Source organism: Phyllobates terribilis, unplaced genomic scaffold (assembly GCF_046119375.1).
Source record: "Phyllobates terribilis strain yellow unplaced genomic scaffold, ASM4611937v1 Scaffold_46__1_contigs__length_10046794, whole genome shotgun sequence".
NCBI classification, from domain to species: Eukaryota; Metazoa; Chordata; class Amphibia; order Anura; family Dendrobatidae; genus Phyllobates; species Phyllobates terribilis.
This window is the reverse complement of record NW_027362806.1, coordinates 9,329,999-9,354,629: the sequence shown is the minus strand read 5'-3', so window position 1 is coordinate 9,354,629 and position 24,631 is coordinate 9,329,999. Positions and strand designations below refer to the sequence as shown.

Genomic DNA, 24,631 nt, shown 5'->3' with positions numbered 1-24,631 from the left:
AGGACATGTGACATACACTGCCAATCACACATGCCCTTGCTTGTGTGAAAAAAAGCACTTCGCTCCGTGTGTGCGCTGCTGATAGGCTGACAGATTGCACCTCCCCACTGCAAATGCGGGAAAGAGAAAAAAAAATGGAGATCTTCATTGTTCCTGCAGAGATCCATCCCCTGCCCCTCCCCCCGCCCCGCTGTACACTCAAACTGCGTATTAACATTAATTTTCATCATTACTGAGAAAAAATCCAGTTATGATTTTGGTGCACGAACAGTTATCGAACATAACCTCGAACAGCCGAATTTTTCTCAAATTGTTCGTGTTCGCCGAACGGCTCGAACACCGCCCAAAACAGCTCGAATTTGAGATTGGCGAACAGTTCGAGTAGAACAACGCTCCTCTCTAATAAGGACGTCCTCTGTACAGTAACCTCAATCTAGATGTCTCAGTACAGAAGTGACTAGATCAGAGTTGCTGCAGTAAGGTTCATGATCTCTGTGCACTGTACTGTGTATAAGGACGTCCTCTGTACAGTAACCTCAGTCTAGTTGTCTCAGTACAGAGGTAACTAGATCAGAGTTGCTGTACTGAGGTCCATGATTTCTGTGCACTGTACTATGTATAAGGACGTCCTCTATACAGTAACTTCAGTCTAGATGTCTCAGTACAGAGGTGACTAGATCAGAGTTGCTGTAGTGAGATTCATAGTTTCTGTGCACTGTACTGTGTATAAGGACGTCCTCTGTACAGTAACTTCAGTCTAGTTGTTTCAGTACAGAGGTAACTAGATCAGAGTTGCTGTACTGAGGTCCATGATTTCTGTGCACTGTACTATGTATAAGGACGTCCTCTATACAGTAACTTCAGTCTAGATGTCTCAGTACAGAGGTGACTAGATCAGAGTTGCTGTAGTGAGATTCATAGTTTGTGTGCACCGTACTGTGTATAAGGACGTCCTCTGTACAGTAACTTCAGTCTAGATGTCTCAGTACAGAGGTGACTAGATGGGAGTTGCTGTACTGAGATTCATAGTTTGTGTGCACTGTACTGTGTATAAGGACGTCCTCTGTACGGTAACTTCAATCTAGATGTCTCAGTACAGAGGTGACTAGATCAGAGTTGCTGTAGTGAGATTCATAGTTTGTGTGCACTGTACTGTGTATAAGGACGTCCTCTGTACAGTAACTTCAGTCTAGTTGTTTCAGTACAGAGGTAACTAGATCAGAGTTGCTGTACTGAGGTCCATGATTTCTGTGCACTGTACTATGTATAAGGACGTCCTCTATACAGTAACTTCAGTCTAGATGTCTCAGTACAGAGGTGACTAGATCAGAGTTGCTGTATTGAGATTCATAGTTTGTGTGCACCGTACTGTGTATAAGGACGTCCTCTATACAGTAACTTCAGTCTAGATGTCTCAGTACAGAGGTGACTAGATCAGAGTTGCTGTAGTGAGATTCATAGTTTGTGTGCACTGTACTGTGTATAAGGACGTCCTCTGTACAGTAACTTCAGTCTAGTTGTTTCAGTACAGAGGTAACTAGATCAGAGTTGCTGTACTGAGGTCCATGATTTCTGTGCACTGTACTATGTATAAGGACGTCCTCTATACAGTAACTTCAGTCTAGATGTCTCAGTACAGAGGTGACTAGATCAGAGTTGCTGTATTGAGATTCATAGCTTGTGTGCACCGTACTGTGTATAAGGACGTCCTCTGTACAGTAACTTCAGTCTAGATATCTCAGTACAGAGGTGACTAGATCAGAGTTGCTGCAGTAAGGTTCATGATCTCTGTGCACTGTACTGTGTATAAGGACGTCCTCTGTACAATAACTCTGTTAAATGGTTAATTATGGAAATTCATTTGGAATGTTAATTAATAATCGATAATCATTTTTCTTAAATTTGAGTTCTATACAAGGATTGCATCAGCCATCGTGTCTAGTTGACATGCGCTATTTGTGTGTGTATTTTTGGTTCACTACCATATGTAGAACAGGTGTGCCATACGACTGGCTATAAAAGCCCATGGTACAGAAAGGGGGGACTCTCTTGCTCTTCCCACCCCACAAGACACAGAAGAAGAATCTTCATGCTGAGAAACAGATGACATGTAGGCCTGGACACGTGCTGGACAAAGACATGATTTACCAGCCAGGATCCAAGGAAAGATGGGTGAATCTCAACAATTAAGCTAATTATGGACAATTACTTTATAACTAATTATTATATGTACCTGCTGCAATCTGATTCTTTTTAATGGACAATCCAAGAATAAATAGATACATTTTTTTATAAGAATATCGTGATATTGATACTTTGAGAAGTCCTCAGTAGAAAAAATAATACAGAGAAGAGTATTATTTTACAATGGTGAGCCAGCCAGCCCTGTTTTTTCGTTTTTTTAAATTAAGTAAGTGAATTTCTTCCCGTGAACAAGGGGGGAAGTCCTGACGAGCTGAACAGCTGTTGTTCACGTGTCAGTAAATTCACTAATTTGTCACGAGAAGCAGAAAGGAGCCTACAGACTGAGGACTAACGGGAAGCAGAGGTACTAACAAGGAACAGAATCAGACGAACTGAAGACAGGACGTGCTGATAAAGAAAAGCTAAGGAATCTTAAGGTAAGCAAAATATGGGTATAATTTCTTCTTTTGCTAAACAAAGTAATATTAATTTTCAAATTAATGTAGGAAATGACTTAGACGTTTTGTGGCTCAGTTTATACAAAGAATGTGAATTGCAGAATTTACAGTTAACTTCTAAATTGGTAAATAGAGACAAACAGAAGTTGAGAAATATTCTACATTTGGTAGATTTTTTTCATAGTCTTGTGTCAGATTTTTAAGCAGAAAAATAGTGCAGAAGTGTCAGATGGTGACAATGATTCTGACTGTAATGTGGAAAATGAACAAGAAGTAAGACACATGTCTGTAACTGAAGGTGACCTTGGGTCTGACCAAGAGACGGACATACAGAAACCTGACATGGGAGGAGACATGACTGACATACGAGAAAACGACATACTAGGTGATGTGGGAGGAGACGTGAGTGACGTAGGAGGAGCGGACGTACAAGAGCCACTAAAAATATCAGAGAATTCAGGAATTACCCAGGCTCAACTGCAAATTAAAATGAGGAAAAATTTGCTGAAATTATACAAAATCATGCCAAAATATGATGTCAAAATCCATGCCTGTAGAAATTCAGAGACATTTGAGAGCTTCTCTGATAAGTTTGATTTATCCCATGAGGAGAGGAATCAATTATTTAAAATATGGATTCCTGTGACATTGTCCAGATGTTACTCTCCTAATGGATGGGAAAAATGATTCGGACTGGTTAAGATATTTGATTTATTGTGTCACAAAGGATTTTCCCAACATAGAAGATCTGCAGAAACTAAGGATTGGTAGGAAGGAATGTACATATACATTCATGTCCATATTTGAACGGTTGTACAAAGCTCTTATCAAAAATGGAAAAGTACAACAAATGATAACAACTTTTGTACAAAAATTCAAATTCCTAGATCCAGTATCTAGAGTTATAGCGTCACAAAAAGAATCCCTATTCAAATGTGTGCAGTTGCTGGATTCTGTTAGAAAACATGAGAATCGTGCAAAGAAAAGAAATCAAGTTAAATTTATAAAACCAGGAAAGGTAAAATCTTACCAAAAGCCAATATCAAACTCTTCTAGACTGAGTCATCCCCATAGTGAACTCTATCAAATACGCAGGAGATTTCATATCTGTTATAAGCCATATCAGCCAGGGCAAAGGTCCATCTCTTCACAGAAAGAGTTAAAAATCCAAAGCTGTGACTTCTCCCTGGAAAGGAAAATGGCCGAAATAGATGGACAGAGACAGGTGAGACGACCAGGTGAGAGTGACGTCAGGGAATGTGGACAGAAGGACAGGCAGTTCTCTGAGGTTTTGAAGGATAGAAAAATGTCTTTCCTAAATAGGACGTTCCTGGAGATATTTGAGAGAGACAGAAGATTTGGTTTAGGGAGTGGCTAAGAAAAAACTGTAATTATGATGTTGTATCAAAATGTTATACAATGTCTCAATATTTATTTATAATCTTATACAGTAAAATTGTAGTTACATAGTTTCTAATAGTTCATATATATATATGACGCGCCCCTGGGCCTGCTGTGTCGCGCAGCGTCTCGCGCACGGGGGCTTACCCGGAACCGGATCAGATGAGGGTTGTAGTCTCCGAGTGGCGGGGACCCGATCCGTGCCCAGGGAGTCAACTCAGTGTGTGGCAGTCTTGATAGATGTTATTTGAGTGTCGACTACGCCACCCGTTGATTTGCAGCTATGGAGCTGCCGCTGCAGGGCAGACCGCTGAGGCCGGTGTAGAATTGTGCAGCGTGATAGTATAACCCCCAACGGGAGGGGTATGGCCTCAGGGCAGCCAACGTGGAAGATGAGGGTAGCAGGAACCACTCAGAGACGGTGCGGTGTAATTCAGGGTCTTTACTGGTAACAACGATAGACCCTCCCGGAGTACTTGCTAGCGAACGGGGCCTGGTCAGTCCTTGAGCAGATGGGATCTCCCCTGGCCAGGCGGAGTTGTAGGCCTCCCAAACTGACTGTACTCTTCTGGCTACCTTGCTAGAAGCGGATATAAGTAGCCCACGTCCCTGAGTGTACCGTGTGGTGCTCACCCGTATGGCCGGTGACTCGGGGCCTTCTAATGGCTTCCGCTCCACGATGGCGGCGCTGGTCCCACGCGTGTGACCGTGCCTTCGGGTTTCTGGGCCTGAGGACCTGAAATCCCCTGCCGGTCGGCTTCTGCTGCTGGGTAAGAGTTAGTCCCCACAGCCTCGGACGCCGGGTCCGGTAAGAAAGCTTCTCAGTCAGGGCGAGCTCTGCAGCTGCCAGCCCCTGACTTGTAGTAGTATTGCTCCCACTGAGCTTCTGCTGTTTCTTCCTGTGACTGTTTCTTGTCTCTACTCTCCTTGACTGACTAACCCTGCTTCAGCCCCGGGTTTATATAGGGGAAGGTCTTCCCCTCCCAAGACTGGGCAGGAGGTGTGGCATGCACAGGATCCCTGACCAAAGGACCTCCCACCTGCTCTCAGACATAACATTACATTACTGTGGGAAACCAGACCCCTGGGGTGCCACATTCCCCCCTAGTGAAATTTAGTACTCCGGGACTAAACATATTTTAGAAAAACATAACAAGATATAACAACAATAATAGTACAATAAGAAGAAACACATAAAGGTGGTCACGGCATGTCCGTAACCGGGTGTAGTATTTGATGAAAAGCAAGGTGTCCATTTCACCAAAACAGGGAGACGTAACCAGGTAGGGGTTTGTCCTGCCCCGAGTCCTTAACAGTCTTTAGTCCGTCCTGGGTTACGCTCCAACTATGTACAAAGGATTCCCGGTAAATCCACCAAGGACTCCTACAAATAACTAGAAACACAAAATTATACACAAGCAACAATACACAGGTAAACATAAATAAAACAATTTATACACTTCAAATCCTCCAACGTGCGGCTAACTGGCCTCTAGTGGCCCTAGTGGACCTACGGAGCTGACTGTCTAGCCCTGAACTACAGGGTGTAGGAGCTGTCAAGGGTAAACTGGGCAGCTGTCTACCGGCTCTTTGGCTCACTAGGGATATGGCAGGCTCACTGCAAGCAGAGGGTTGATCCTCCTGGTCTGCGGGTGTGGGGTCTTCTGCCTCCTGGACCGGCTGTTCTTCCAGCTCTACCTGTTGCTCCGTAGGTGCTTGGGATGCTGGTTGGAGGAAGGTGAGTACGGGTACCACAACTGCACCATTGACTTGAGTCCAAGACCGAGGGAAGTCCCCGAGCACAGTACTAACCATATCTTCCCTTTCCTCTACGGGTCGATGGTCTTCTTGTTCCTCTTCAGGGTTCCTCAGTTGTCCGGGACACTTCTTCAGGTGGTCCCGGGATACAATGGCTGTAGTTTCCCCTCCGTCTTTACTGATGGTACAAACCTTCGGGTTCTCGTGGCTTGAGGGCAGTACGGTGTACGGGTCCTTCTCCCACTGGTCGTCCAACTTGTGGAGCCGTCTCTTCCTCTTCAAGACCTGCTCTCCGGGTACCAGGGGAACAGCGGGAGCATACTGGTTGTAAGTTTTCTCTTGTCTTTCCCTAGCCTGACAGAGACTTCGCTCCACGCTCTCCTGTACTCTCCGGTACTGCTGCTGCCTCTCTGTGTCCCAGTCTGCTTCTGGTGAAGTGTCCTCGGGTGTCAGGACTCCCATTTCCAGGTCAACAGGTAACTTACCAGGTCTTGCCCTCATTAGGTAAGCCGGGGTACAGTTGGTGGAACCTACCGGGATGTGGTTGTATAGGTCCACGAGATCGGGCAGCTTCTCAGGCCACAGACTGCGTTCTTCCAGGGGCAACGTTTTCAGAAGATCCATTACCACCTGGTTCATTTTCTCACAAAGTCCATTAGTTTGCGGATGATAGGGTGTCGTCCTTATCTTCCGGCAGCCATACAGAGTGCAGAATTCTTGGAAGACCTCCGCTTCAAAGGCAGGTCCCTGGTCTGTCAACACTTGGTCCGGGTACCCGTGTGGACGGCAGAAATGCTGCTGGAAGGCTCTCGCTGCTGTTCGAGCTGTTAAGTCCTTGACGGGGACGACAACCAAGAACCGGGAGTAGTGATCCACGATGGTTAGTGCGTAGACGTAGCCACTTCTGCTTGGGGTCAGTTTTACATGATCCAAGGCTACCAGTTCCAATGGCTGCCCGGTGACGATGGACTGCAGGGGAGTCTTCTGGCTGGCACGATCCTTCCTTCTTAGGTTGCACGGGCCACAGTCTCTGCACCACTTCTCAATGTTCCCCTCATGCCTACCCAGTGGAATCGCTCGCGCAGCAGGAACTCCAGCTTCTTCCACCCGAAGTGTCCAGCTCCGTCGTGGTATGCCTCCATCACCATGGCTGCGTCTCTTCGTGGCACCACTACTTGCCAGAGTAGTTCATGCGTCCGGGAGTTAACCATTCTGCGGCACAACTTCCCCTTGTAAAGGAACAGTCGACTCCTCTCTGCCCATAGTTGTTTGGCTTCCTCCGGAGCGTCTGGTTCAAGGCAAGCCTCCGGGCGAGTCAGCATCTCCTTCACCAGTCGGACGGCAGGGTCGCTGTCTTGCGTTTCCGCCCAGTTGTAGTGAGGTAAGGGGTTCAACGTAGCAGCCTGCTTACTCCTTACCCGGTGGGAGTACTGGATAGTCCCATGACGGTGGAACGCAGGGAGTTCAACTTCTTCCAGTCCCTCCGGATCTTCTCCTTCATCCGGCAGGTTGGGCATCCTGGACAGGGCGTCCGCGTTGGTATTGGAGCGTCCGGCCCGGTATTTGATTGTGAACTCGTAGTTGGACAGACGGGCCATCCACCTCTGCTCCAGGGCACCGAGTCTTGCCATGTCCAGGTGTGTCAACGGGTTGTTATCCGTGTACACGGTGAACCGGGAAGAAGCGAGGTAATGCTTAAAGCGCTCGGTGACTGCCCATACTACGGCCAGGAACTCTAGCTTAAATGAGCTGTAATTCTCGGGATTCCTTTCGGTGGGTCGCAGCTTTCGGCTGGCGTAGGCGATTACTCGTTCCTTCCCCTGCTGGATCTGGGACAGTACGGCTCCTAGCCCGATGTTACTGGCGTCGGTGTAGAGGATAAAGGGCTGGCTATAATCCGGGTACGCCAGGATTTCGTCCCCCGTGAGGGCCATCTTCAGCTGGCGGAAGGACTCTTCTTCCAGCTCCTCCCATTTGAAGGGCGGCTTCTGGTTCTTGGCCTTCCGGGACTGGCCTATCAGGAGGTCCTGCATAGGTGCTGCCTTTTTGGTGAAACCGGGAATAAACCTTCGATAGTAGCCTACCAACCCGAGGAACTGCCGCACTTCTTTTACGCTGGAGGGGCTTGGCCATTCCTTAATTGCGGTGATCTTATCAGGGTCGGGAGCCACTCCGTCAGCGCTCACCACGTGTCCCAGGTACTGCACCTTTGGTTTCAGGAGGTGACACTTGGAGGGTTTCACCTTTAGGCCGTAACTCGCCAGAGCTTCGAACACTTCCGCCAGGTGTTTCAGGTGGTCCTCATACGTCTTGGAATATACAATGACATCGTCCAGGTACAACAGGACCATCTCGAAGTTTCTGTGGCCCAGACAACACTCCATTAGTCGTTGGAAGGTTCCTGGTGCGTTGCAGAGTCCGAACGGCATGCAGGTGAACTCGCTAAGTCCCATCGGGGTGGTGAATGCGGTCTTCTCCCGGTCCGCCTCTGCTACAGGAACCTGCCAGTACCCGCTAGTGAGATCCAAGGTAGAGAAGAAGTTAGCAGATCTTAAAGCAGCCAATGACTCCTCTATCCTTGGTAAGGGGTACGCATCCTTGTGTGTGATACGGTTGATTTTCCGGTAATCTACACACATCCTCATGGTGTTGTCTTTTTTTCTGACTAAGACTAGTGGAGCTGCCCAGGGGCTACAGCTATCCCTGATCACCCCAGCCTCCTTCATGTCTCTAAGCATCCCCTTGGCGTGTTGGTAGTGTGCAGGGGGTACGGGTCGATACCTCTCTTTTATGGGAGGATGGTCTCCCGTGGGGATGTGGTGTTCTACCCCCTTGACTCGCCCGAAGTCTAACGGGTGTTTACTAAACACTCTCTCGTACTCTTGAACCACCCGATAGACTCCCTGTTTCTGATGTGAGGGAGTGGAGTCAGTACCCAAATGTAGTTGCTGACACCAGTCCTCCTTTGTTTTCTTAGAGCCGTTACCTTCCTCCGGGTGAGATGGAGGCAAGGGTTCCACAGATTGTATAGCATTTTGGTTAATGGTATATAATTTGGCTAGCGTGGCATACCGGGGCAGGTACACTTCCCTCTTCCCGATATTGATTATGCGAACGGGCACCCTCCCATGGCGTACATTAACCACCCCCCGTGCTGTCAAGATGGTGGGCCTACTGTCTGAGTAAACTGGTTCTACCATTGCCTGGTAATCTCTACCTCTCAGACCAATAGCTGCCCGGCACCAAATCATCATTTCACTTTTTGGGGGCATGGCAATAGGAAAAGGGTCACACATTCTTACGCTACCAATCTCACCGCCGGAGAGTTCCACCTGTTGCCGTCGCATCAGTGCCCGGATCTCTTTCTGGAGCACCCGCTGCTCACCAGAGCTGGCGTTCTTGGCAACCTGCTGTAAAAGGAAAATCACCTCTGCAAGACAATTTTCAATTACATTAGTTCCTAGAGTTATTTTTGGGTGACTCTCATGTTTGTCAATATCTACAATGATCAGTCCCTGTGCTGCCAGTTCGACTCTACCGATTTTGATGGTCACCTCTTTAAATCCGATCTGTGGCACGGGCTGGCCATTGCTGGCGATGATACTCAAGTCGTCGTCAGGGTAGCGGGTAATATCCGAGTCATTCCAGTACTGCTTAAAGAGCACGTACGGGATGGTGGTGACCTGTGACCCGGTGTCCAGTAGGGCACTCATAGGGATGCCATCCAGTACCACAGGCAAGACTGGACGTCCTCCCACATATCTGTCGCGCCAGTTCGATGGGCCTGGTGATCTTTTTCCTGGGGGTTGGCCCTCTACCCCAGGTTGTGCCCGTTTAAAGAACAGTACCTTGCCATATGTCCGGGTTGATTGCAGCGGCGGCAGATGGGTCGTCCGTCTTCGCTGTATCGGTCACTGGGTCTTCCTCTGGCCGGTGGGGTCCTCCTTGGTCGACGCCACGGGATGTCCTCCGGTCCGGATGCCAGCTGGATCTTCCCTGGGGTGGAAACCTGTAAAGACTGCACAGTTCGGGTTAGCGCAGCAACGCTCTTAGCTAGCTCTTGGACCTGATGGTGTAGGTCTGGAGCCGGGTCATTGTCCAAAGCCTGCGCATCAGCTCCCACAGGCCCTGCCGACAAGGGCGCCGCCTCCTGGTCGTAAGTGATAGCTGGGCGCCTGTGGGTCACAACGCCACCCGGTGCCGGTTCTCGGAGCACCCGGATGGCTCTGTCCTTGAACTGTGCAAAGCCCAGATGGGGATCCTGTAAGGCCATCGCCCGCAACTGGGTTCGGTGGGCATTACAATATAGTCCCTCTATAAATTGTTCGGTCAACAGCCTGTCCTCGTTTCCCACTCCATCAGGGTCGGTCTGCTTAATGGCCCTCAGGGCCTCTTGTAGGTTTAGTGCATAGTCCCTTATACTCTCATGCGCTCGCTGCTTGCACCCGTAGAATCTAAGCTTAATCTCGGCTGAGGTGCGGGTATCAAAGGTATCCTTCAGCCGAGTTAGTATCCCTGCGACAGTCTTCCTCCCAGGTGGCCAGGATTTTACTTCCCTTTTGGCTGCCCCGGTTAGTTGGGCCACCAGGATGCTCACTTTTTGCTCTTCTGTGAGGGGGTACACCTGGAAGAGGCTATCCAGCTTTTCTCTAAAGTCATGCAGGGTATGTGACTCCCCTGAGTACTGGGGTAGCCAAGCTGCTCCCGGGATATAGGGCATGGTGAAGGGCATAACTGCAGCAGCGGTGGCGCTGGCGGGGGTTGAGGCAATGAAGCTCTCCTCCGCATCCGACATCTTCCTCCCCCCTAGTGGACCGTGGCCTACCTTGCGATGATCCTGTTCCGTAGGCCGCGGCTCCGCAGTAGATCGTCAGGGTTGAGGACCTTCCGTCGCGCTCCGGTGACGTCGGCGTCTGCTGGGCTCCTTCCAGGACCTTACGCAACGTCCGGACGTGAGGCGGGGCTTCAGTTCTCGCGCGCTTTCGGAGTCCACGCCCCTCTTCTTCCCGCGCGGCGTCCTCAAGATGGCGTCCAACGGCGGGAAAACTCCACGGATGGCGGGAAGAAGGCTGAAGATGGCGCCGGATGGCGGGAATCTTCACAGATGGCGGGAAGAAGGCTGAAAATGGCGCCGGATGGCGGGAATCTTCACCGATGGCGGGAAAACTTCACGGATGGTAAGTTTTAAAAGTCTCTTTTTCAGGCACGCAGTACCCGGTGGTTGCGGGCACGAATTCCTGCTGACTACGCCAAAGTTGACGCGCCCCTGGGCCTGCTGTGTCGCGCAGCGTCTCGCGCACGGGGGCTTACCCGGAACCGGATCAGATGAGGGTTGTAGTCTCCGAGTGGCGGGGACCCGATCCGTGCCCAGGGAGTCAACTCAGTGTGTGGCAGTCTTGATAGATGTTATTTGAGTGTCGACTACGCCACCCGTTGATTTGCAGCTATGGAGCTGCCGCTGCAGGGCAGACCGCTGAGGCCGGTGTAGAATTGTGCAGCGTGATAGTATAACCCCCAACGGGAGGGGTATGGCCTCAGGGCAGCCAACGTGGAAGATGAGGGTAGCAGGAACCACTCAGAGACGGTGCGGTGTAATTCAGGGTCTTTACTGGTAACAACGATAGACCCTCCCGGAGTACTTGCTAGCGAACGGGGCCTGGTCAGTCCTTGAGCAGATGGGATCTTCCCTGGCCAGGCGGAGTTGTAGGCCTCCCAAACTGACTGTACTCTTCTGGCTACCTTGCTAGAAGCGGATATAAGTAGCCCACGTCCCTGAGTGTACCGTGTGGTGCTCACCCGTATGGCCGGTGACTCGGGGCCTTCTAATGGCTTCCGCTCCACGATGGCGGCGCTGGTCCCACGCGTGTGACCGTGCCTTCGGGTTTCTGGGCCTGAGGACCTGAAATCCCCTGCCGGTCGGCTTCTGCTGCTGGGTAAGAGTTAGTCCCCACAGCCTCGGACGCCGGGTCCGGTAAGAAAGCTTCTCAGTCAGGGCGAGCTCTGCAGCTGCCAGCCCCTGACTTGTAGTAGTATTGCTCCCACTGAGCTTCTGCTGTTTCTTCCTGTGACTGTTTCTTGTCTCTACTCTCCTTGACTGACTAACCCTGCTTCAGCCCCGGGTTTATATAGGGAAAGGTCTTCCCCTCCCAAGACTGGGCAGGAGGTGTGGCATGCACAGGATCCCTGACCAAAGGACCTCCCACCTGCTCTCAGACATAACATTACATTACTGTGGGAAACCAGACCCCTGGGGTGCCACATATATATATATATATACATACACATATATATATATATATATATATATATATATATATATACATACACTTGTCTAAGTAGAGATTGTGTATAATTGTATTTATATATATATTTATAAAAAATATATATATATTAATTAATAAATTAGAACTTCATATATAAATTTAAGTAGCAATATTTTGAATTACATTAGAACCAACCAATATATGTATAAGATATTTAAATAATTCTGTTTCTGTATGAATTTGATATTTAATTTTATTTTCTTATATTTCCTTAGAGGTTTCATTCCAAAGCAGGATTTGCTCAAACAACTCTAAAATGGATTTATTTCTTTATTCACACAGGAAGTTGAAAAATTGCATGATTTTATGTGTATAACATTTTAAAATAATAACAATATAACTAGTTGGATTATTATTAGTGTTGAGCCACCCCCGTAGTGTTCGAGTTCGGTTCGGTTCGTCGAACACCCGTGTGTTCGCCGAACTGTTCGTCGAACTCCTTCGAACACCGTTAAAACCAATGGCAGGCAAACAAAAACACATAGAAACACAGAAAACACCTTCAAAGGTGTCCAAAAGCTGACAAACTGCTCAGAAGACACAACTAACACATGGAAAAGTGACAAGTACATATAGTCATGCGAAAAGAAAAGAGGTGGAGGAGTAAAAGGAGGGGGAGACACAGATATAGGCATGTCATGCCCTTCTAAAATCCAAAAAGTGAGAAGCCGACACGTTCAGTCCGCTCCTGCCCGTGCCACCTCCGTGTCGCCGGGTTTGTGCCAGAGCCGCGGTGAACCCTGACGGCCAGCCCCCCTCTCCCAATACTGGTGCCTGTCCGCTGGTGGGTCGAGCGAGCCCCACTGTGGTGGAGGCAGCTCTAAGCTTTTTAATTTAAATTGTCTCTCTAATTTGAATGAATACACTTTAAATCCATTTACAAGGATCTATTGGAGGGCAAGTCTCATGCCAGCAGCCGCGTAATTCCAGCTCCAGTAGCGTCCACTAAAGCTGCTGCAGTTAAAAAGCTTTTATAAGGATCGAGCTCGGCTGTCCACCGCAAGGCATCCTACTGCCAGTCCCAGCCCCTATGCCTTGGGGTGCCTCCTGATGCTCTTCACTGAGTATCCCGTGGTCCCGAAGCATTTCCTTTGAAAAAATTAAGTGTCCAAACTACAGGTGGTGTAGCTTGCTTAACAGCCGGGATAATCCGCTGACTAGCAGACACTGCTACTAGGCACAAAGTATTTCCTGGGCGAGATGCAGTTAAAAATTTGTAATTAGATACTCTCGTTGGATGCTGAGAAAGCATTCCATAGAGTCTCCTGGCACGCCATATATGATTCTCTTAAAAAGCTTGGGGTAGGGGTCTAGGGGACCCTTTTATAGCCAAAATCACGGCCCTGTATCGCAATACGTCACCTAGGCTGAAGATAAATGGAACTATAGCACCCTGAGGGCTCGGTTGCTACAGAGGTATTGCACCTCACCCAGAGGTGTTGTAGCACCCTGAGGACTCGGCTGCTACAGGGGTATTACACCTCAAGCCAGAGGTGTGGTATTCCACTCCCGGGTAAGGATGGAGTGTGGAACTGAGCTCAGTAGGCTGCATGCACTACATACATCCCATTTCCGGGGGACAGATCGACGGTACTCCCACCAGTTTATGTGCAGGTACGATAGTGTCTGTCCCTGGCTGGAGTGGGAAGGGGGTGGAACATCCCAGTAGTGTAGGGGCAGATAGGGGGAGCAGTCTGGGTAAAGCTAGGAGCTCATTGGGTGCTGGTCACCTGAGCTCACACATAGAGGGAGTATATAAGGTGGGAACCATCTTAGATCAGGGTCAGACAGGCAGACAGCTACTAGTCAGTCTGTTGTAGAGGGTCAGTCCTGAAAGAAGAGAGAGAGGAGTTAGAAGGACCCAGAGGGGAAGAAGAGGGAACCCCAAGAGCCCAAATACAAGCAACAGGGTGAAGGGTTGGCACAAGGGTACCGGATCCCAAGCTGGTGGAGGGCACTAATCCTCAGCCAGAGACCGGAGGTTGTGGGCAGGATCTGCCACGACCCCCCACTAAATCCACCAGGAAGGCAGACCAAGTATAGGGTCAGGGAACCCAGAGGAGGTGTACCCACCAAGAGACCCGAGGGAGCCGGACATAGGTGGATACCTGGTGGGGAAGGCCAGAGAAAAGGAACGTCAGAAAGGGAGCTCAGGATCACGCTCCAGAATTACCTGGGGGTTGGCCGAGTCCAGGACCTGGTGGACGCAGCACGGCTCGGGCGGTCACTCAAGGCCGGAGTGACCAGAACAACAGCAGTAAGTAAACACCCTGAACTGCACAGCCCGACTCTGAGTCTTAATACCATCCTCACTGCACCACCACAACCACCACCCTCTACAACTGACCCCCTGAGGCTATACCCCTCCTGTTGGGGGTTATACCACCAGAAGCTGCACACACACCACCAGCCTCAGCGGACCCTGCTGCAGCGGCGGCCGTATTAACCGCAAATCAACGGGTGGCGTAGTCGACACGAAAGAACATCCAGCAACATCTGTAGGACTGCCACACACTGAGCTTGACACCCTGGGCACGGACCGGGTCACCGCCACTCGGAGACTACGACCCCCATCTGATCCGGCTCCGGGTATCCCCCAAACAACACTGGCCCAGGGGGCGCGTCAGTGTGATATCTCACTCTCAGGTAAGGATGTAGTGTGGATCAGGACCCGACACCTGCATGCATTACACCACATTGCCGTGGGGCAGGGCGACCAATATGCCCCTGAGATGGGCACGACAGTCCCTGTCCCTGGCTGGAGTGGGGGGAGGGAACACTGAGGAAGGGGAACCCTGTAGTGCAGGAGCAGGGAGGAAGCAGTTCCTGGGTGCATTGAGAAAGGAGTATAAAAGGTGGGCACCATCTTAGTTCAGTGCAGAGAAGTCTGAGCAGAAGTGGCAGGGAGCAGGGGCTCTGCATGAGCTCTGCTCCGGAGGCGGGCCTAGTAACAGAGGCCCAGGCCTGGAAGAGGGAGAAGGAAGGAAGAGGAGCGGAGAAGGCTCCAGGAACGAGGAACGAAGGGATCCCAAGGGTGCGGACGGGCGAGTCGCCACCGCACGCCCGAATCCACCTGCGTGGAGGGGTCAGGCCAAAGGGGGAGACCGGTCCCCGAAACTAGTGGAGGCAGGAAACGACCCTCAGCTAGAAACAGGAGGCTGTGACATTTTATGTGGCGCAGCCCCTCGCTACACCCGCTAGGAAGGCACCACATAGGGTCAGGGAAACTGGCGCCAAGTTTACCAAGAGGAGGCCCGAGGCAGCCGGACAGAAGGGTTGGTAAGAAAGGCCAGACAAAGGACACACAAAGGGGGTCCTGTGAAGCGCTCCAAAGTTATCTGGGAGTTGTCTGAGCCCCTCACCTGGTGAGCACAGTACGACGTGGGCAGCCGTTACCTGCAGACGTGGTCTGGATAATAAGAACTGTGAGTAAAGGCCCTAGACTGCATCACTGACTCCGTGTCGTTACTGCTGCTGCCCTGCACCATCACCCCCATCCTCCGCATACACTGCCCTGAGGCTATACTCCTCCCGTGGGGAGTTATGCTACGCTCTGCTGCACCCACAACACCAGCCTCAGCGGTCTGCCCTGGAGCGGCGGTTCACTCTGACCGCAATCCACGGGTGGCGTAGTCGGACATTTAAACATCAAAACCACATAAATAGTTCCGCCACTGGTTTGACTGCCCTGAGCCACGGAACCGGGTCGCCGCCACGGAGACTACAACCACCAGCATCCACCAAAAAGGGTCCGGCTCCGGGTGTCCCAAGGCCCAGTGGGCGCGTCAGAACATTTTCATCACCTTTCACAATCACCAATGGGACAAGGCAGGGATGTCCTCTGTCCCCTCTCTTATACATCCTAGTGACGGAGCACCTGCTCTCATCAATTCGCCATAACCCCAATATTAGGTGGATTGAGGTGGGAGGCACCGAGTACAAGTGCTCTCTATTTGCTGATGATGTCCTAGTATATATCACTCAATCACATATATCCATCCCTGCTGTTATGGCTGAAATAGATCACTTTGTTACATGGTCAAATTTTAAAATCAATGCAGCGAAGTCTGAGGCCCTCGATGTCTCCCTCCCCAAATCCATATAGGATTCCATCCAGTCCAACTTTCCCTTTGCCTGGCCCTCACAGGGTATCAAATACTTAGGAATTCCTATTCATAGAGACCTCTCCCATCTATGTTATCTTAATTTTGGGCCCTTTATTGAACAACTCCATACAGACCACGGTTGGCAAGTTAGAACTGTAAGATTCACTACGTAAACCTCTGGTGTTTTGTGGAAAAGCACATGTACACTGTGTTCCAAATTATTATGCAAAAAGTGTTTAGGAGTGATAAGGGAAGAATTTGTTTGTTTGTCAGTTAAACTCATTGATGGTGATGTGTGTCAGGGCTCTTTATATCACTGTAAGCAATTGCAGACACCTGTGCTAATTAGTTTGGCAGGTGTGTCCAATGAAAGGCAAGACTACTTAAGAAGGCTCTCTCACATTATTAAGCAGCCTACATTTTCTGCCAAAATGGGAAAGAAAAAGGATGTGTCGGCTGCTGAGAAGCAACAAATTGTGGAGTGTTTAGGTCAAGGCATGACTACAATCAACATTGTGCGATGATCAGGATGAAGTGTCTTGGCAATCAAGAAGTATGTAGCTGATTCACAGTACACACGTGTGCGTGCTGATAAGGGCAAATTGAGGACTCTTTCCTACAGGCAATTACGTCAGGTTGAAAGAGCAGCGGCAAAAAAGCCTTGTCATAGCAGCAGACAAGTTTTTGAAGCTGCTGGTGCCTCCAACGTCCCCCGAACAACAAGATGCAGGGTCCTTCAGAGGTTTGCAGCTGTGCATACGCCATCCTGTCGACCTCCTCTATCCACTTCACACAAGCAGAAACGGCTCCAGTGGGCCAAACATTACATGAAGACTGATTTCAAAACTGTTTTGTTCATGGATGAGTGCCGTGCAGCGCTCGATGGTCCAGATGGATGGAGTGGAGGATGGCTGGTTGATGGACACCCCATGCAAACACGGCTACAGCGTCAACAAGGAGGAGGTGGAGTAATGTTTTGGGCTGGAATCATGGGGAGAGAGATTGTCGGCCACTTTAGGATCCCTGAAGGCGCTAAAGATGAACTCCATAATGTATGTGGATTTTCTCAAACAGCACTTCCTGCCATGGTTCAAGAAGAAGAACCGTGTATTTCACAGCAAGATCATTTTTTTGCATGATAATGCACCATCTCATGCTACACATAAAACATCTGCATCTCTGGCTGATATGGGCATAAAAGGGGACAAACTTATGGTGTGACCCCCATGCTCCCCTGACCTCTACCCCATTCAGAACCTTTGGAGCATCATTAAAAGGAGTGTCTATGATGGCGGGAGGCAGTTCACATCTAAGCAACAGCTCTGGGAGGGTATTCTGTCCTCATGCAAAACAATTGAAGCAGAAACCATCCAAAACCTGACAAATTCAATGGACGAGATAGTTCAGAAGCTCCTTTCGAACAAGGGGTCCTATGTGAAAATGTAACATCACCTAGAATAAAGTTTTGAGTTGAAAACTGTTTGATTTCAGTTTCTAACAACCTGCTAATGCTTATAATTTCAAAAATGACCATTTTTTTGGTCTTTATTAAAATGAAAAGGTTGATCGAAAAGTTTGGGGGATCTAAGAGTGTGGCAACCCAGTAGACATGATTACTTCGAATTCTGACAATATGAGGGTCATGCTGCAGGTAGTGCAGCAAGAAGGCACTTATGTGTCTTGCACATCTCGGAGCCCCAAAATTATTTTCCGGGCTAGATGCAGCTAAAAATTATTATTAATTTTAAATCTGGTGAAGCTTTAGTATAGATGGCCTAATAGGATCAGTGCTGCACACTGCTACAAAGCCCAAATTATTTTCCAGTCAAGATACAGATAAACATGATTAGTAATTTTAAATCTGGTGGAGCTTATTATAGATGGCCTAATAGAATCAGTGCTGCACACTGCTACAAAGCCCAAATTATTTTCCAGTCAAGATACAGATAAACATGATTAGTAATTTGAAAGCTTAAAACGGTTGGTAGGGTGATTTTAACCAATCATCAAGCTTTTACTCTCCCCAGGATGACACAGGGGTAGAAAAGTCGTTTCGGATCCATGATTTGTTCATCTTTATGAACGTGAGTCTGTCTACATTATCAGTGGAGAGCCGCGTGCGCTTATCTGTCAGCACACCACCAGCAGCGCTGAACACACGTTCAGACAGAACGCTGGCTGCGGGGCATGACAAGATCTCCAAGGCGTAAGTGGCTAGCTCCGGCCATTTATCCAGATTGGAAGCCCAAAAAGAGCAAGGGTCCAGTGACACAGTCATGGCTTCAATGTTTACTTGGAGATACTCCTGTACCATCGTCTCTAGGCGTTGACTATGTGTCAGACTTCTTGTCTCCTGTGGCCTTGCAAAGGATGGGCTAAAAAAGTGGTGAAATGATTCCGCAAAATTGATGTTACCAGCAGATACTGTGGTTCTGTTACGGTTTGAGTGCTGAACACTTGACGGTCCCACGGTTGGCAAGTTGGAACTGTGAGATTCACTACGTGCACCACTGGTATTTTGTGGAAAAGCACATGTAAGATTCTGCAACAGTCTCTGCTGATACTCCTGCATGCGTGCATCCCTTTCTATGGCAGGAATAATTTCTGCAAATTTACTTTTGTACCGGGGATCTAACAGTGTGGCAACCCAGTAGTCAGGATTATTTCTAATTCTCACAATTCGAGGGTCATGTTGCAGGTAGTGCAGCAAGAAGGCACTCATGTGTGTTGCGCATCCAGGAGCACCAAGTCCCTGTTGTGTTGGTGGCGAGGTAACAATCATGCTTCCTTCCTCTGTCCTCTCCCCCCAACCTCGCACAACAGAAATGTGATCAAGGTCTCCCTCATCTGATGAGTCTTCCATCAGTTCGTCCTCCACTTCTTCCTGGGCTCCTGCACCTTCCTCACTAGTTTGGCTGCTACCATGCGCCCTGGTAAAACCATCTCCCCCACCCTCACATGCCTGCCGCCTTGGTGCTGCCGACCGTCTGGACCTTGCAGATGTTAGCCCTTCCGCATACAACTCCTCCTCCTCTACTTCCTCCACCTCCTCTTGTGCCACCACCTGACTCCGAATTCTGTTTAACATGTGCTCCAGCATGTAAATCACCGGAATAGTCATGCTGATAATGGCATCGTCAGCACTAAACATCTTCGTCGCCATTTCAAAACTGTGCAGAAGGGTGCATAGGTCCCTGATCTGAGACCACTCCTCCAGCGTGATTTGCCCCACCTCTGAATCTCGTTGGCCCAGGCTATACGTCGGAACGTATTGCACCAGGGCTTGTCGGTGCTGCCACAGTCGCTGCAACATGTGCAGAGTTGAATTCCACCGGGTAGGCACATCACATTTTAGCCGGTGAAGTGGCAGGCCCAACGACTTCTGTAGAGATGTAAGTCGCTGAACTGCGGGATGCGAACGGCGGAAGTGAGCACACAGCGACCGTGCCCTCTGCAGAAGGCCATCTAGTCTGGGATAGTGGGCTAAAAATTGCTGGACAACCAGGTTCAACACGTGAGCCATACAAGGCATGTGTGTGACATTGCCCCGGCGAAGGGCCGCACCCAGGTTTGCAGCATTGTCGCACACGGCCTTCCCTGGTTTCAGGTCCAGTGGAGACAACCATTCATGAAATTGGTTCTCCAGAGCTGACCACAACTCCTCAGCTGTGTGACTCACATTTCCCAGACATTTCAATGTAAAAACCGCCTGATGACGTTGAGCCCTACTGCCAGCATAGTAAGGAGGTGTGCAGGATCCCTTCTGCGCAGTTAGAAAGCTTGTGGCATGACCAGACAGGCTTTGGGTGCAGGTGGAAGACCGAGAGGAGGTTGAGGAGGCAGAAGCAGTGGAGGAACTTTGACATAAAGAGGATTGACGCACAACTCGTGGGGACGGCAAGACTTGGACAGCAGCCCCTTGTCCTGCTGTCACCATAGTTACCCAGTGCCCAGTCAGCGACATGTAACGCCCCTGTCCATGCCTACTCGTCCAAGTGTCTGTGGTGAAATGCACCCTGTCACACACAGAGTTTCTCAAAGAAGCGGTGATGTTGTGTGCGACATGCTGGTGGAGCGCAGGCACACCTTTCTTTGAGAAGTAGTGCCGACTGGGCATCTGGTACTGGGGCACTGCGACGGACATAAGGTCTCGAAAATCCTCTGTGTCCACCAGGCGGAAAGGCAGCATTTCTGTAGCCAAGAGCTTGCAGATGGTGAAATTCAACCTCTTAGCTTTCTCATGGCTAGGAGGAAATGGTCTTTTACTTGTCCACATCTGAGGGACCGAGGGCTGGCTATTGTGCTTAGACGGGGTTGATAAGGGTGTCCCTGGCAAACTGCCGGTCTGTGAGGAAGATGCAGGCGGACATGTTAGGTTGCCTTGATCCAAAGGTGGTGCTATCGATGTCGGACAGCGCTCAACACCAGCTGGTGTTACCACCTCCAAAGAAAATGATGACCTGCCAATCACGCTGGCTGTTGCGGGTAAAGAGGTGGCAGGTCTGCGCCCCAAAACAGGTGTGACTGCTGTCCCCCCAGTCACAGAGGATGAAGAGGCCGCAGATGCACAAGATATGGCAGACGGTGGTTGGCCCGGCCGGCTAGGCCGCATTGTAGCACACTGAGCTTCCCACTGCAACTTATGCTTCATGTCCATGTGCCGGTTCATGCATGAAGTACTCAAACTATGTATTTTTTGGCCTCTACTTAGCTTTTGCTGACAGATGTTACAGATAACACGAGTTGGGTCATCTTTATCGATCTGAAAAAATGCCCAGGCTATGCAAGGCTTAGCACCCATGCGACCTGAAGAGCCACCACGACTTGTGGTGAGAGGCAGAGTTGTGTTTGAGGATGCAGTTCTTGACGTGCTTCCAGTACTACGTCTCTGTCCAGGAAGGCGCAACCTGACCTCGTCGTCACTAGCATCTTCCTCCTCTGCTGACCTCATCTCTTGGCTGACTGTGGGTTGACAGTAAGTGGGATCTCCAACCTCATCATCATCACCCTGTGCGTTATCACACCCGTCGTCCTCAGAGCCAACCTGTTCCTGCCCTGACAAAAAACTAAAGTTGTCGCTCCAATCAGGTATTTGAGTCTTATCATCGTCTTCCTCATTGTCTCCACCAACAGGAGTTACAGTTTGGGAATGAGGGTCTACATTATGGTCAGAACCTTCTGCGTCTGGTCCTGGATCCGACTCATAAAGATTCTGGGCATCAGTGCAGATGATTTCCTCGTCTGGATTCACAGAAGCGCTGGAGTCGACCTCTGATTCCCAGGCTATAGTATGAGTAAACAGCTCTGCAGACTCAACCATCTGTTCTACCTCATACTCAGACGGGCAGCTGGAGATTTGGGAGCTGTGAGGAAGCAAGTGCGATTGGGGCGACACCTTTGAGGACTGGAGTATTTGTGATGTTGAAGTTGATGTGGAGGAGAGCCCACTTAAAGGAGCACTTGATATCCGTTGAAGCACCTGCTGTTTTTGTGCCTCATCTGGAATTTGTAGCGATTGGCGTGGCCGTAAGAAAGGGATCTTATCACATTGTCCGCTAAAAGAAGTAGACATTTTAGTTTGGCTGGAAGATGGTCTTTCTTCTGCAGATGTTACTGTTGCTTTAACACCTACCCCACGGACACAACCTTTTTTCCCCTTCCCAACACGCCTATTCCCCTTTCCACCAGCAGCAGGCCTTTTTCCACTCATTTTGGTGGTTAACTAATTCACAACTCTGGAGTTGTTTGCACAAAAAAACAATGGATGGGAACCGAGCAGAGCTGAGTGGCCAAACTGTGGTATTAGGCCAAAACTATTGGCTGGGTTAGATGCAGAAAAAAATTATATTCAGTTTGCAACCTGATGGAGGTCTGTATAGATGGATTAATAGAACAAGTCCCACACACAGCTACAAGCCCAATATTTTTTCAGAGGTAGATGCAGAAAAAAATATATTCAGTTTGCAACCTGATGGAGGTCAGTATAGATGGACTAATAAAGAAAGTCCCACACACTGCTAGAAGGCCAAATATTTTTTCAGAGCTAGATGCAGACAAAAAATTATTTTGAATTTGCAACCTGATGGAGGTCAGTATAGGTGGACTAATAGAACAAGTCCCACACACTGCTAGAAGGCCAAATATTTTTTCAGAGCTAGATGCAGAAAAAAATTATATTCAGTTTGCAACCTGATGGAGGTCTGTATAGATGGATTAATAGAACATGTCCCACACACAGCTAGAAGCCCAAATATTTTTTCAGAGCTAGATGCAGATAAAAATTATTTTTAATTTGCAACCTGGTGGAGGTCAGTATAGATGGACTAATAGAGAAAGTCCCACACACTGCTAGAAGGCCAAATATTTTTTCAGAGCTAGATGCAGAAAAAAATTATATTCAGTTTGCAACCTGATGGAGGTCAGTATAGATGGACTAATAGAGAAAGTCCCACACACTGCTAGAAGGCCACATATTTTTTCAGAGGTAGATGCAGAAAAAAATATATTCAGTTTGCAACCTGATGGAGGTCTGTATAGATGGATTAATAGAACAAGTCCCACACACAGCTAGAAGCCCAATATTTTTTCAGAGGTAGATGCAGAAAAAAATATATTCAGTTTGCAACCTGATGGAGGTCTGTATAGATGGATTAATAGAACAAGTCCCACACACAGCTAGAAGCCCAATATTTTTTCAGAGGTAGATGCAGAAAAAAATATATTCAGTTTGCAACCTGATGGAGGTCAGTATAGATGGACTAATACAACAAGTCCCACACACAGCTAGAAGCCCAATATTTTTTCAGAGGTAGATGCAGAAAAAAATATATTCAGTTTGCAACCTGATGGAGGTCTGTATAGATGGATTAATAGAACAAGTCCCACACACAGCTAGAAGCCCAATATTTTTTCAGAGGTAGATGCAGAAAAAAATATATTCAGTTTGCAACCTGATGGAGGTCAGTATAGATGGACTAATACAACAAGTCCCACACACAGCTAGAAGCCCAATATTTTTTCAGAGGTAGATGCAGAAAAAAATATATTCAGTTTGCAACCTGATGGAGGTCTGTATAGATGGATTAATAGAACAAGTCCCACACACAGCTAGAAGCCCAATATTTTTTCAGAGGTAGATGCAGAAAAAAATATATTCAGTTTGCAACCTGATGGAGGTCTGTATAGATGGATTAATAGAACAAGTCCCACACACAGCTAGAAGCCCAATATTTTTTCAGAGGTAGATGCAGAAAAAAATATATTCAGTTTGCAACCTGATGGAGGTCAGTATAGATGGACTAATACAACAAGTCCCACACACAGCTATAAGCCCAATATTTTTTCAGAGCTAGATGCAGAAAAAAATATATTCAATTTGCAACCTGATGGAGGTCAGTATAGATGGATTAATAGAACAAGTCCCACACACAGCTAGAAGCCCAATATTTTTTCAGAGCTAGATGCAGAAAAAAATATATTCAATTTGCAACCTGATGGAGGTCAGTATAGATGGACTAATAGAATGATGCTATGCCCAAAAGATTTTACTTCACTAGGTGCAGTAAAAAAATTGGTATTCTATACACAGGTGGTATATCTTGCAACACAGATAGGCTACTCCACTGACTAACACACTCTGCAATAGGCCAAAAAGGATTAGCTTTGCTAGATTCAGCCAAATGCTGTGAAAAAAACTTGCACAGCACTGGCACAGACCTGCCTGGCAAAAACTGATAGGAACTGATGTAACTTAGTCCTGAAAAGGACTCCAATTACAATTAGTCTTTACTCCCACAATCTATCTATTTAAGAGCACAGACCTGCCTGATAAAAGTCGTAGGAAATGCTGTAACCTAGTCCTTAAAAGGACTGCAATCACAACTATTCCCTACTCCCAAGCTAGCTGTAGATTTGTGCGAAAATTGGCTTGAAATTAACAAGGCATAGCGCACACAGCAACAGCGGTGCCGTCTAACACGCAGCTGCAGCAGTGAGAAAATGGTGGCGACGGGGAAAATGGCTTGGTCTTATAGGGCAAGGACATGTGACATACACTGCCAATGACACATTCCCTTGCTTGTGTGAAAAAAAGCACTTCGCTCCGTGTGTGCGCTGCTGATAGGCTGACAGATTGCACCTATCCACTGTAAATGCGGGAAAGAGAAAAAAAAAATGGAGATCTTCATTATTCCTGCAGAGATCCATCCCCTGCCCCTCCCCCCACCCCGCTGTACACTCAAACTGCGCATTAACATTAATTTTCATCATTACTGAGAAAAAATCCAGTTATGATTTTGGTGCACGAACAGTTATCGAACATAACCTCGAACAGCCAAATTTTTCTCAAATTGTTCGTGTTCGCCGAACGGCTCGAAGACCGCCCAAAACAGCTCGAATTTGA

The 24,631-nt window shown here is 48.4% G+C and overlaps 1 protein-coding gene across 1 annotated transcript in view; it reads left to right on the top strand.

Annotated features, from left to right (window-relative positions):
• Nucleotides 1-2,042: 2,042 nt before the first annotated feature.
• LOC141191510 (microtubule-associated serine/threonine-protein kinase 3-like) overlaps nucleotides 2,043-24,631 on the top strand; it is a 46,040-nt gene continuing 23,451 nt past the window's right edge. Inside the window, exon 1 of the mRNA XM_073661403.1 lies at nucleotides 2,043-2,621. The gene's annotated coding sequence lies outside the window, so the exon portion shown is untranslated. The remainder of the gene's footprint in view (nucleotides 2,622-24,631) is intronic.